This window comes from Heliconius melpomene, chromosome 10 (genome assembly GCF_056956725.1).
Source record: "Heliconius melpomene rosina isolate 202511_hmr_F chromosome 10, ASM5695672v1, whole genome shotgun sequence".
Classification (NCBI taxonomy): domain Eukaryota; kingdom Metazoa; phylum Arthropoda; class Insecta; order Lepidoptera; family Nymphalidae; genus Heliconius; species Heliconius melpomene.
The window spans coordinates 2604018-2614105 of record NC_140398.1 but is presented as its reverse complement, the minus strand read 5'-3'; the positions used below and the strand labels follow the sequence as shown (position 1 = coordinate 2614105).

The 10088-nt window shown below is 33.5% G+C and overlaps 1 non-coding gene across 1 annotated transcript; it reads right to left on the bottom strand.

Annotated features, from left to right (window-relative positions):
• Positions 1 to 3744: 3744 nt before the first annotated feature.
• Positions 3745 to 3857, bottom strand: TRNAL-CAA (transfer RNA leucine (anticodon CAA)). The gene is made up of 2 exons: positions 3820 to 3857; positions 3745 to 3789 (listed from the first exon to the last, which is right to left on the bottom strand). It is a non-coding gene; the product is annotated as a tRNA-Leu (tRNA).
• Positions 3858 to 10088: the final 6231 nt, after the last annotated feature.

Here is a 10088-nt window from a genome sequence, read left to right as displayed (position 1 = left end):
GATGAATGTGGATTCGACTCCCACTCTGTAGAATGAATAAAGAGACTCTTCTTGAGGCATTGTGTGTTGAGTGGCGGAACTCACCGCCGCACTTTACCTCGTTACCAGAGCAAGTAATTGAAAATATTAAACTTTCATTCCATGAATGAGAATAGAATCTACAAACGTCGTGTTTACAGACACACGCACGTGCCCCAGCAGCACGACGGCTATTTTTACTAATTATTATATTGAAAATATATTAAATTTTCACGCTCTGGTGGACAAGCACACCCTAAATTCTGCCACTCAGCAAAATATCTCCAATTCTAACGGAAAGTAGACGACGGAGTGTCGAAACACCAGATTCTCTCTGCCTACCAAGCTGTGATAAACACGTGAGACCACATAAAACCTTTTAAATAAGCATCTAGCATATCTAGCCATACCTCAAATTTTAAGTATATTAAAATTATTACTTTTTTTATACAGAAATTTCAATACCATTCTAACTTAGATACTTCAAAAACTCTACATAAATTTAATTATTTTTCTTGTACACGGTTTCAACAATTTTAACCCGCATTGTAAAGTTTAGCGTAATGGCAGGCTTTGGAACTAAAACTTTAGAGAAACTTTATTACTAATTAAATTAAACGTACTGTATTATGCTTTATGCTCGTTCGCTGTTTTTGTACTACTGGGTACCTTTTACTTAACAGATTTTACCATATTTCGTATTCAAAATCCAAATGAAATTGTTATCAGCCTCCCGCTGTATCCCGGATACAGAAGGTTAGGCAGAGGGAACCTAGTAATAAGACACTCCGTTCCACTTTCTGCGGATTTTTTAAATTTTGATAAGTAAATTAGTGTGAGTCCTACAGGCTACCAACGGCTCGGAAGGTAGTTCTGCTGAGAATAGCCAGCAATATTTTAGTTGAGGGAGATATGTCTAGAGATATGATTCTCCATTCTTCACTTTTTGCAAATTTTAGGCAGTGGATGATTAAATACAACGCCGCTTTTTTTTCCCGTACTTATATAATTTATAATTAAAAATAATACAATTTAAATATGATGTGAACAAACGTGTGACTGTAAACACTACGATGACGAAAATGAAACAACAAAATAATATTTTCTTTTCTCGGGTAGAAAATTAAATGACTTAAGTGTAACCTAACATTGGGTTCTCAGGTTCCCTCTGCCTATCCTGCCATATGCAAGATACAGCGTGAAGTTAAAAAAATATATCAGTTTTTATTCAAAGAACCAGAATTTTATTGCGCATTTTGCCAAATCTATATAGGATAAAACAATTAGTTTATTAATTTCGCAAATAATCGCATGTCCTATCTATATTATCCATAATAAATACATATTTATATGTTTTCATCATATATTTACTTATTTTTACGGGAATTCGATCCCATAGTCAATACATGGACCATATCTGAAAGAGATAAAATAATGTGAAAAAAATTGAAGAAGTGTGAAGAGCTCTAAGTAACTTTTGATCAAGGGTTATTGGGGCAATAAGTCGTAGGCTAAGTGGTGGTTCATGAGGAAGACTGCACGAGCACGTGTCAGGTGTATACGAGCTTTTGCCTCTCCACAAGTTCAAGTTTATCATATAATGGCGATAAACTTTCACTGCAGGCCAGAGCCTGCTACAGCTATTTTGCTGGCACGTTTCGCTACTGTGTACTCATGTCTGTCTTCAGGAGAGTTGAATTGCGGCCACTCCTTATAGGGAACCTTCTTTTCTCAAATCACTTCCTGCACCTTGTGATTCCACCACCATGTCTCACTGTGGAAGTCTTGTCCGCCACTAACAACGCCAAAAACTCGCATGCCCGCCGTGATGATTGCTGATTGAGCTCAATCCCAAGCAAACCAAGTTTCGAATACCACGAATTCTTTAATAATATTGAAGACTATTCTTAGCTTCATTTTGCTCTTTAGAAAGCCTTTTTTCTAACCTTATTCCAGGATAGAGAGAACTTAGTGACAAGTTATTCCGTTCTTATATTTCTTTACGAATTCATGACATTTAAAAATCTCATCTATAATTATAAATAATCTTTGTATTTAATAATTGGACAATAAAGTAATAAGATAAAAATATAGCAATTTCTGACCTCTTAATGAAGATCCATTCATCTTTCTGTAATCTACTATTCAAACAGTTAAGTCTACATGCGCTCATATAGGTTTTACCATCAGTGCCGCATACAGGTACATATATTCTTGGGCATTCATCACAACCAAGGTATTCTAAGACCGGAAGTTTATCTTTTACCTCGTTTTGGTAAGTTTCTTTAATCATTAGAAATATATAAAATAGTTTACTGAAATAATAAAGGGGTTTTTAGGGCACTGCTATTTATTATTAAAATATAGTAAAAAGAAAAAGTGTCTCCAAGGAGTGAATAGTGACATGAGAGTGAAAATAGGTGACATGACCCCCCGAGCGCATGTATGAAGAGGTTGATGACTACCCCGCTGAGTTAAGAAGAAGTGCAACCACAAGTTACGTCACTTAACACCAAATGTTTCAATAATGAGATGGTGCATGGGGAACAGAGTATCCAAACACTAGGTTCCCTCTGCCTATTGTATGAACTAACAAAAACAAGAGAAACGATAAAATTTATATCATAATATAATAAACCACTTTTTTTTTTACACATAATTATTTATAGCGATAATAATTACATTATAGCGAAACAATGAAAATACTAGTATTAAAAATATAAAAAAGCTTACACACTAAAAACTAGCATAATCAGTCAATCACAACTAATCTAATTAATTGCAGTAACAATTGAATTATGTTTGAGTTGTACACTGAATAGCTATTATATGGTTAATTTAGTTCTGCAATAACACTTGTCTTTATGGTTAATCATATTGGTTTATGTGGAAATAAAAATTGATTTCTTAATTAGGAGCAGTTATAAGACTGCGGCTGTACATGGTGGTTGTGGTTTCGATTCCCACTCGGGAAAATCGTAACTCGGTTTGGCTTAACAAGTAAAACCTCGAGACTTCGGCGGAAAGTGAGCAACGAAGTGTATTAACACTACACTTCTCTCTGCGTACCCTGTTACCCGTGTTGCTACTATATTATATGAAAATATTTAAATTCGAATAAACAACGGAATTGGTTTTGTCACTTAACACACTATCTCTCTAAAAATAGCTAAAATTTAATAGCAACAGTTTTCTCACAAGAACAACAACAACAACACTATTAATAGATTATCAAATGTACATGGGTCTACGCAGTAGAAGTTTTACTGTGAACTATAATGAAAATTCATTTCATAGGATTCGAACTAGTGACTAATGCAAAAGACACATTCGACTAACTTATTCACCATTGCACCACAATGGCCCTTAATTTCTTCATTCAAGTGACGCCCTCTAAAACTACTGTAGCTCTTTTATTGATTAGTTTATATGTTGCTGACAGATGGCGCTGTATATTTATTTACTTCTTTATATATTATACAAATTTTATATAAAAATGTATTATATGCATAAAAAATATATTTGAAAAAAATATTTTTATATTTTTTTTAAAAGCTTGTTTGAAAATTATCAACTTACGTCATACTATTACATTAGTAGTCTATAGTATACGGTTACTATAAAAATAAACAATATATTTAAAAAAAACTATAATATATAATCAATTTTTAATAAAAGAAAACCTTAATAACTTACTCCAATGGAAAAATCTAAAACAAAAATATTTGTCAGAAGTGGGATTCGAACCCACGCCCTCAGAGAGGACCAGAACAGCTCGACCTACTGGGTAGGCAAGGAAACCTTGAGTCTGGCGCCTTAGACCGCTCGGCCATCCTGACTGATATCTACCACTGTGAAATAGTCAATCCAGTACTTTGAGTATTATTACCACAATATTTCATGTATTTTTAATTTAATTATTTTAAAATATCCACGTTTATATTGATAACATTTAAACTTTGATATCAGCATTTTAAAAGAAATTGTAAGTAATAGAACATAAAACGCGAGTTGAGTTTCTTAAATCGAATTCGTGCGCTCAACTCTAAGAACGGTCTTGGCATGACGTCTTCATCATGCATCGGCATGCACGGCATCTCAGGATCGATCTCAGAATTAAGTAAGTTCGCTCTTTTGGCTTGCAGATCACTGTGTATTAGGTCGTGGCGCAAAGACAGTGCAATTGCATGTACGACGGTTGTGGGTTGAAATATTTCATATTTTCTATTTTCTTTACAAACCTAGTATACACAATATGTATATGTAGTAGTATTTATGTATATTAAGGCACTCCGTTCTCCACTTTCCACCGAACTCTGGAAACATTGCGCGTCTAGTGGGGGAATTCAACGCCGCGGTTTGTTTCGACACCAATAAATTTAATGTTCAGATGTCCCTACAGATACTTTCAAATACCAAAAATAGTTTCATTTAATACGGCTAAAACCATACAAAATTAGGCAAATCTAACACTATACTACGGAACTTGTTTATAAAACATCAAACGTATTAGTTCAGCTTATCTGCCTCCCACATACAGGTGTCTTACAGAATAAGCAAGCGAGCGTGCGAGTATAAAATCAGTAGACATTTCTATCTCATTAGACTTCTAAGGACCGACGTGAGTTCTGTTTACCTGAGTGTTTGCACGGTTCGATGGCGATATCGTTTGAAATTTGTGTTATAGTTCAAACGGATTAAATATTTACTAGGTAAATAGGCTATATATCTATAACTAGCGGACGCGCGCAGCTTCGCTTGCCTATTTAAGGGTGAATTCTAATAACCCATGAAACATGTGTTCAATGAAATATTTTGAAGTCTAAATTTCAAATTTTATAAAAATCGGTGGCGATTTAAAGATTTTTCTATACAAACTTTCAACCCCTTATTTGCACCCTTAGGGAGAGAATTCTAGAAAACGATGAAACACGTGTTCAATTAAATACTTTTAAAAATCTAAATTTAAAATTTTATAAAAATCGGTGCCGATTTAATTTTTTTTCCATACAAACTTTGAACCCCTATTTCACCCCTTTAGGGTTAAAATTTTACAAAATCCCTTCTTAGTGGATGTCCAGATTACGAAAGGAAACCTTTGTCCAAATTTCACGTTTCTACCATCAACGGTTACGGCTGTGCGTGCGTCTTACCTCAGTCAGTGAGGACAAGTCCTTTTATATATATAGATAGATAATAAATTTGAGGGCACAAGGTGTGACTGTAACGTGACGGTTGTGGATCGTCATTAAGGGAATGAATTCGTATTATTTATTAATATTTTCATTTCTTCTTATTATTATAATCAAATTATACAAAATGTTTGCATAAAATATGTATTATTTTAATGTAGATAAGCTGTATTATTATAAAGTTTGAACTAAGACAGTCAGTAGTTTTTGTGTTAAAGTCCATCCTATATATTAATAGAACTTTTTTTAACTATCATTATTCTTATATTGATTATTATAGCCATAGGATTACTGCAAAGATAGCAATGAAAGGCAAGAAGACATTGAAAAATCGTTGCTATCTTTCTCCTTTGTTCAGTTCACTTCATTTCTTTAGTTATAGCTTCTGACCATTCTAGTTGAGCAAATCATTTCGCTAATGTCACAATGGACGAAGAACTCACGCAAGGAAGTAAATGGAAGTAAATTTGGAAAAAGCACATAATTGCCTATAAAGAATCGAACCTTGGACATTTGATATTTATTTGAGCTATTATTTGAGATACTACATACTACTAAGGCTTCGGACTTGTTGTAATAAAACTTCTCATAACAGACTATAGGCTACACTAACCAATTCTCTATATTCCAACTACGACATACCGTACAACCCATTAGATATTTCAACGTTTAATTTACAAGTACCCTCATAATTCAGATTCAAAGTAACACACTGCCTCACCTTAGTTAAGAAGGTGACCTGACACTAATATAGCTAAGCGTAATACATTGTTTCTACTTAACTAGCTCCTGCGAGAGTAATTTTACGTCGCAAATTCTAGTTAATACTAATTAGTAATTATATTCTTTTTTTTCGGATTTACGGTATCCCGCATGTAGCAGGATAGGCAGAAGAAGCTTATTGTTAAGATATTTCTCTACTTTCTGCTGCAATCCAGAATCATTATGTGTTGAGTGGTGGAACTCAACGCCGCTCTTTGCCTTGATGCCAGAGCGAGGAAATGATAATATTAAAGATTTAATTTCCCCGAGCAGGAATCGAACTCACAACCTATTGCTTTAACAGTCACAATAAACGTGGCCTTTACGACTGGCCTCAATAATACATTGCTTCATCTTTAATAATATTTTCACATAGTTGATATTAAAGATGCTTTTGTATACAAACAAATAATATTTTACTAAGGAAAACAACATTGTTTCTTAAGAAATAAAGGAACTAGATGGAAAAGAGAACATTTCAGACATATTTCATACCAGAATAAAAACGTATAATAAAATCTCAGAAGAAAAGGCTCTACTATAATATGACATAAATACACAATAACTTAAAGGCTTACCCGCAGCTGTAGTTCCTTATAAAAATGTTTTTTTTTAAACTACTTTTACTACTGGCTTCACTTGTTTGGTCAGTTATCTTGCTTACGTTTTTATAATATACATAGGTATAAAGATTTATTTACTGTACCCGACTTAGCCGAGCGGAGTTTGAGCTTAGTGCCCGCTTTTCGTGGAAATTTGGGATATTACATGTTTTAAGGCAGAACTATTGAAACTATTAAATAAATAAAATAAAGTAACTATTGAAATAATTAAAGCTCAGTTTCATTTTTAGGTCAAATTAAGTCGATCACAAATCAGTAACAATTAGATATATGCTCAAAGATTAATACACACATTAAGCCAAATCTTATCCAATTCCTACAAGGAAACTCCCCCCCCCCCCCCTTTCCCCTTTTTTTGAAGCAATCCTTAATTAACAATGTTAAGATAATTATAATTATAAATCAGATATTATATCCATCTTACTTATATAACGATACGAATATATGAAATTTCATCATTTCTCAAGAGTTCAGCCAACAGTATAACCCCAGGCATGTATTTGACACGCTATTTAAGTTACTAATGTATATTAGATGTAGAAGTTCATATTGTTCCTATCCTAGTATCTTCCAAATCTAATGTACAAGTTTCATCGACAGCTATTCCGCCTAATATCCAAAACGTGCTGATATGGCACATGCATTGAATGCGAGTGCGTTTTGGATAGGGCATGTTCCTCTAACGCGACTATTTGGTGTCATATTGGTTGGTTAGGTCGTAAGTTATTATTTTTGGTCTTTAATTAGCTTAAGTACTTAACTAGGTCTTATATTAGATAAAAATATTATTGAGGAGTTCGAGGAGAACCTAAAGTTACACTCAGTTCTCTGTTTCCCGTCCTTACTTGACTGTTGACTATCGGAAATCGACTTAATCTTGCCAAAACAAAGACAAAATAATTAATTTCCTCAAGTGAGAATCGAATCCACACTCAACGCTTTGAAAGTCAGACTTTGAGTCACAATTCTTTCATTTTTCGTAACTTGACTAAGACAAATCAATCGCATTAGTCGAAATACGTTGATAGAAAATGATATTACGAACCAGACAATGCTTTTCCGATAGTGTTGTAAGCACAGCGAGCACAAGTTCCGTAAGTGTCGTACGATCAGTTCGTTAATTTTAAGCGAGTTGGGTCCCTATGCACATGTGTTATTTCCCTTGCGAGTACGAAATGAGAGATTACTCATAACTTTTGATTTTCATTTGACTATCAATTCGACGGCTATGGGTTCGATCCCCTCTTAGGGGAATGTTGATTATGTTTAAATTCAAATTCAAAATATTTCTAATTCAAATAGACTTTTTTTTACAAGTACTTTTGAATCGTCGAATGAATGTAACTACCACCGATTCGGAAGGCAGTTTTGCTGAAAGGCCTGGCAAGAACTCTGTTGCTCTTTTCAATATTGGAGCCTAGTGTTAATACACTCGCTGTATTATAGCGCAGCGTGGATATATTTGCATAGTATAATAAGCTTTCCTTATTAACATTGTTTTTGCAGTTACTTTAAATTTCTGCAGTTGCAAATTTAAAACACATTGCTGATACTATTATAATTAAGTATATTTGAACCCATAAATGATAATCATTTTTGTTTCCCATCTCTAGTAGACAAAGCTTAAGATAAGTTTCTGTTTCCCAATTTTTTTTATTTCGAACCTAATAAATAAAAAAACCTTCCTCTCTCCTCTCTCCTCTTAAGTAGGGACCATACACATTACATGACTTTTTGTCTTCATAGGAGTATGAAACCGCAATGTTTCACAATATATAGAAACACTTGACAAATGTGCGGGACGGCCCCGAGGCCATTTTTTCCATTGTCCTTTAGAATATTACAGAATACGAGAAAGCCTCAGATTTCCCCCTCACATTAATATTATTAAGTTTTGTGGAAAAATCTTAAATAAAATTACGCACACATAAAAAATAAAAATATATATTTCTGTAATTTTATACTTGCTAGTATTCTGATATAAAATGCAAAACATTTTTAGAAACAAATCTATCTAATATTAAGACACTCTGTACCCCCCTTTTGAGCGTGTTGAGTGGTAGAATTCAACATTTACCAGAGAAGAAATTGGACCCACTGCCCTTGCGTTTATCTAAATAATATAGTCAGATGCTGCACTACCATGACCTCTTATCATTAGGTATTTCTTTAAAAAAATATGACATAAGTGTAGGAGGCAAGAAAAGCTAGTTAATGATAGTGGACGAAGCTAAAGATGTATGCAGATATCATAGCATTTGGCGCTCCGTTCTCTCTGCCTACCGCGCTGGAGGAAGCTGAAAAAAATATAAATAAGGCTAAATTAAGCAATATAACAAACATGAAATGGACAAAAGGATAACTTATTAGACTATAAATGTAAAGAAATATAAAATATACCATTGAGCACACATAATATAAGCAAAATACTAACTTTTATTAGTTTCAGTTTCACCAGTACAGTCACTATTTTCCGTCGTAAACAAAGGTTATCAAATTTTACGAGTTGTTTAGTGAACCACGAGTTATGGCTTCTTGGTTGTAGTTTATGAACCGACACTGTCCGATAGTGCTAAATATATTTTGTTCAGGAAATTTTTTATTATTTTCACGACATATTAAAAATATGTAATAGGTTTCAAGTTTGTAAAATAAACACTTCACGATTTTTCTTATATAGCAGATAGGGCAGGCAGAGGAAACTAAGATGGTTAAGAGGCTCGCTCTATTTCTCATAGTTTAACGCTGTGCTTTGTGTCTCACAAAGAAATAAAAATAATTTATTTCCGTTGGTGTGAATCAAACTCACAACCATCTCGTTTACAATCAGGTCTTAGAAAAACAACTGAGTTACAAATTATTTTGTTCATTATTGTGGATCATTATCGGTAGATTACTTTACAAATTTCAGGTTCCAGAGTCTACTGTATAAAAGAACTACAGTTGTATGTTCGCAACAATGGATAGAAACTCAAAGGCAGGCGATTCGTGAACATACAAAAAAATAAAGAACATGTTACAACCTGGAAAGTGTCCAAAACGTCATGGAAAAGCTTACCAGATATTTCAATTGTATCATTTTTGATATTATTTAATAACATGGTTCTTCTTCCGGTTGAGAAATAAAGCATGAAGGAAAAAACTAAAAATAAGAAAGACATACATCTAAAAAGACTAAAAAGAAAGGAAAAAACTGAACTAAAAATGATTATATTAACAACTTTATTACAATTTGATAAGTGACTTACAAAACTTAAAGTTCCTCTAGCAGAGTTTGGAATGTAACTTCAGACTTTTGTCTAGTGGTATATTTGCTGCTTTAATTCGTTTAATTAAATAAATTCTAAGTACCTAAAACTTCAGGATTTGAGACGCTCCAGTCTTCACCAACAGATCGTTGCTCATTTCCTCTAGGAATCTGTAAAAGAGCCACGCTTCCTTAATTAAGAACGAAAGGGCTAAATCTTTACTAAAGTTATGAAATGAAATTGGT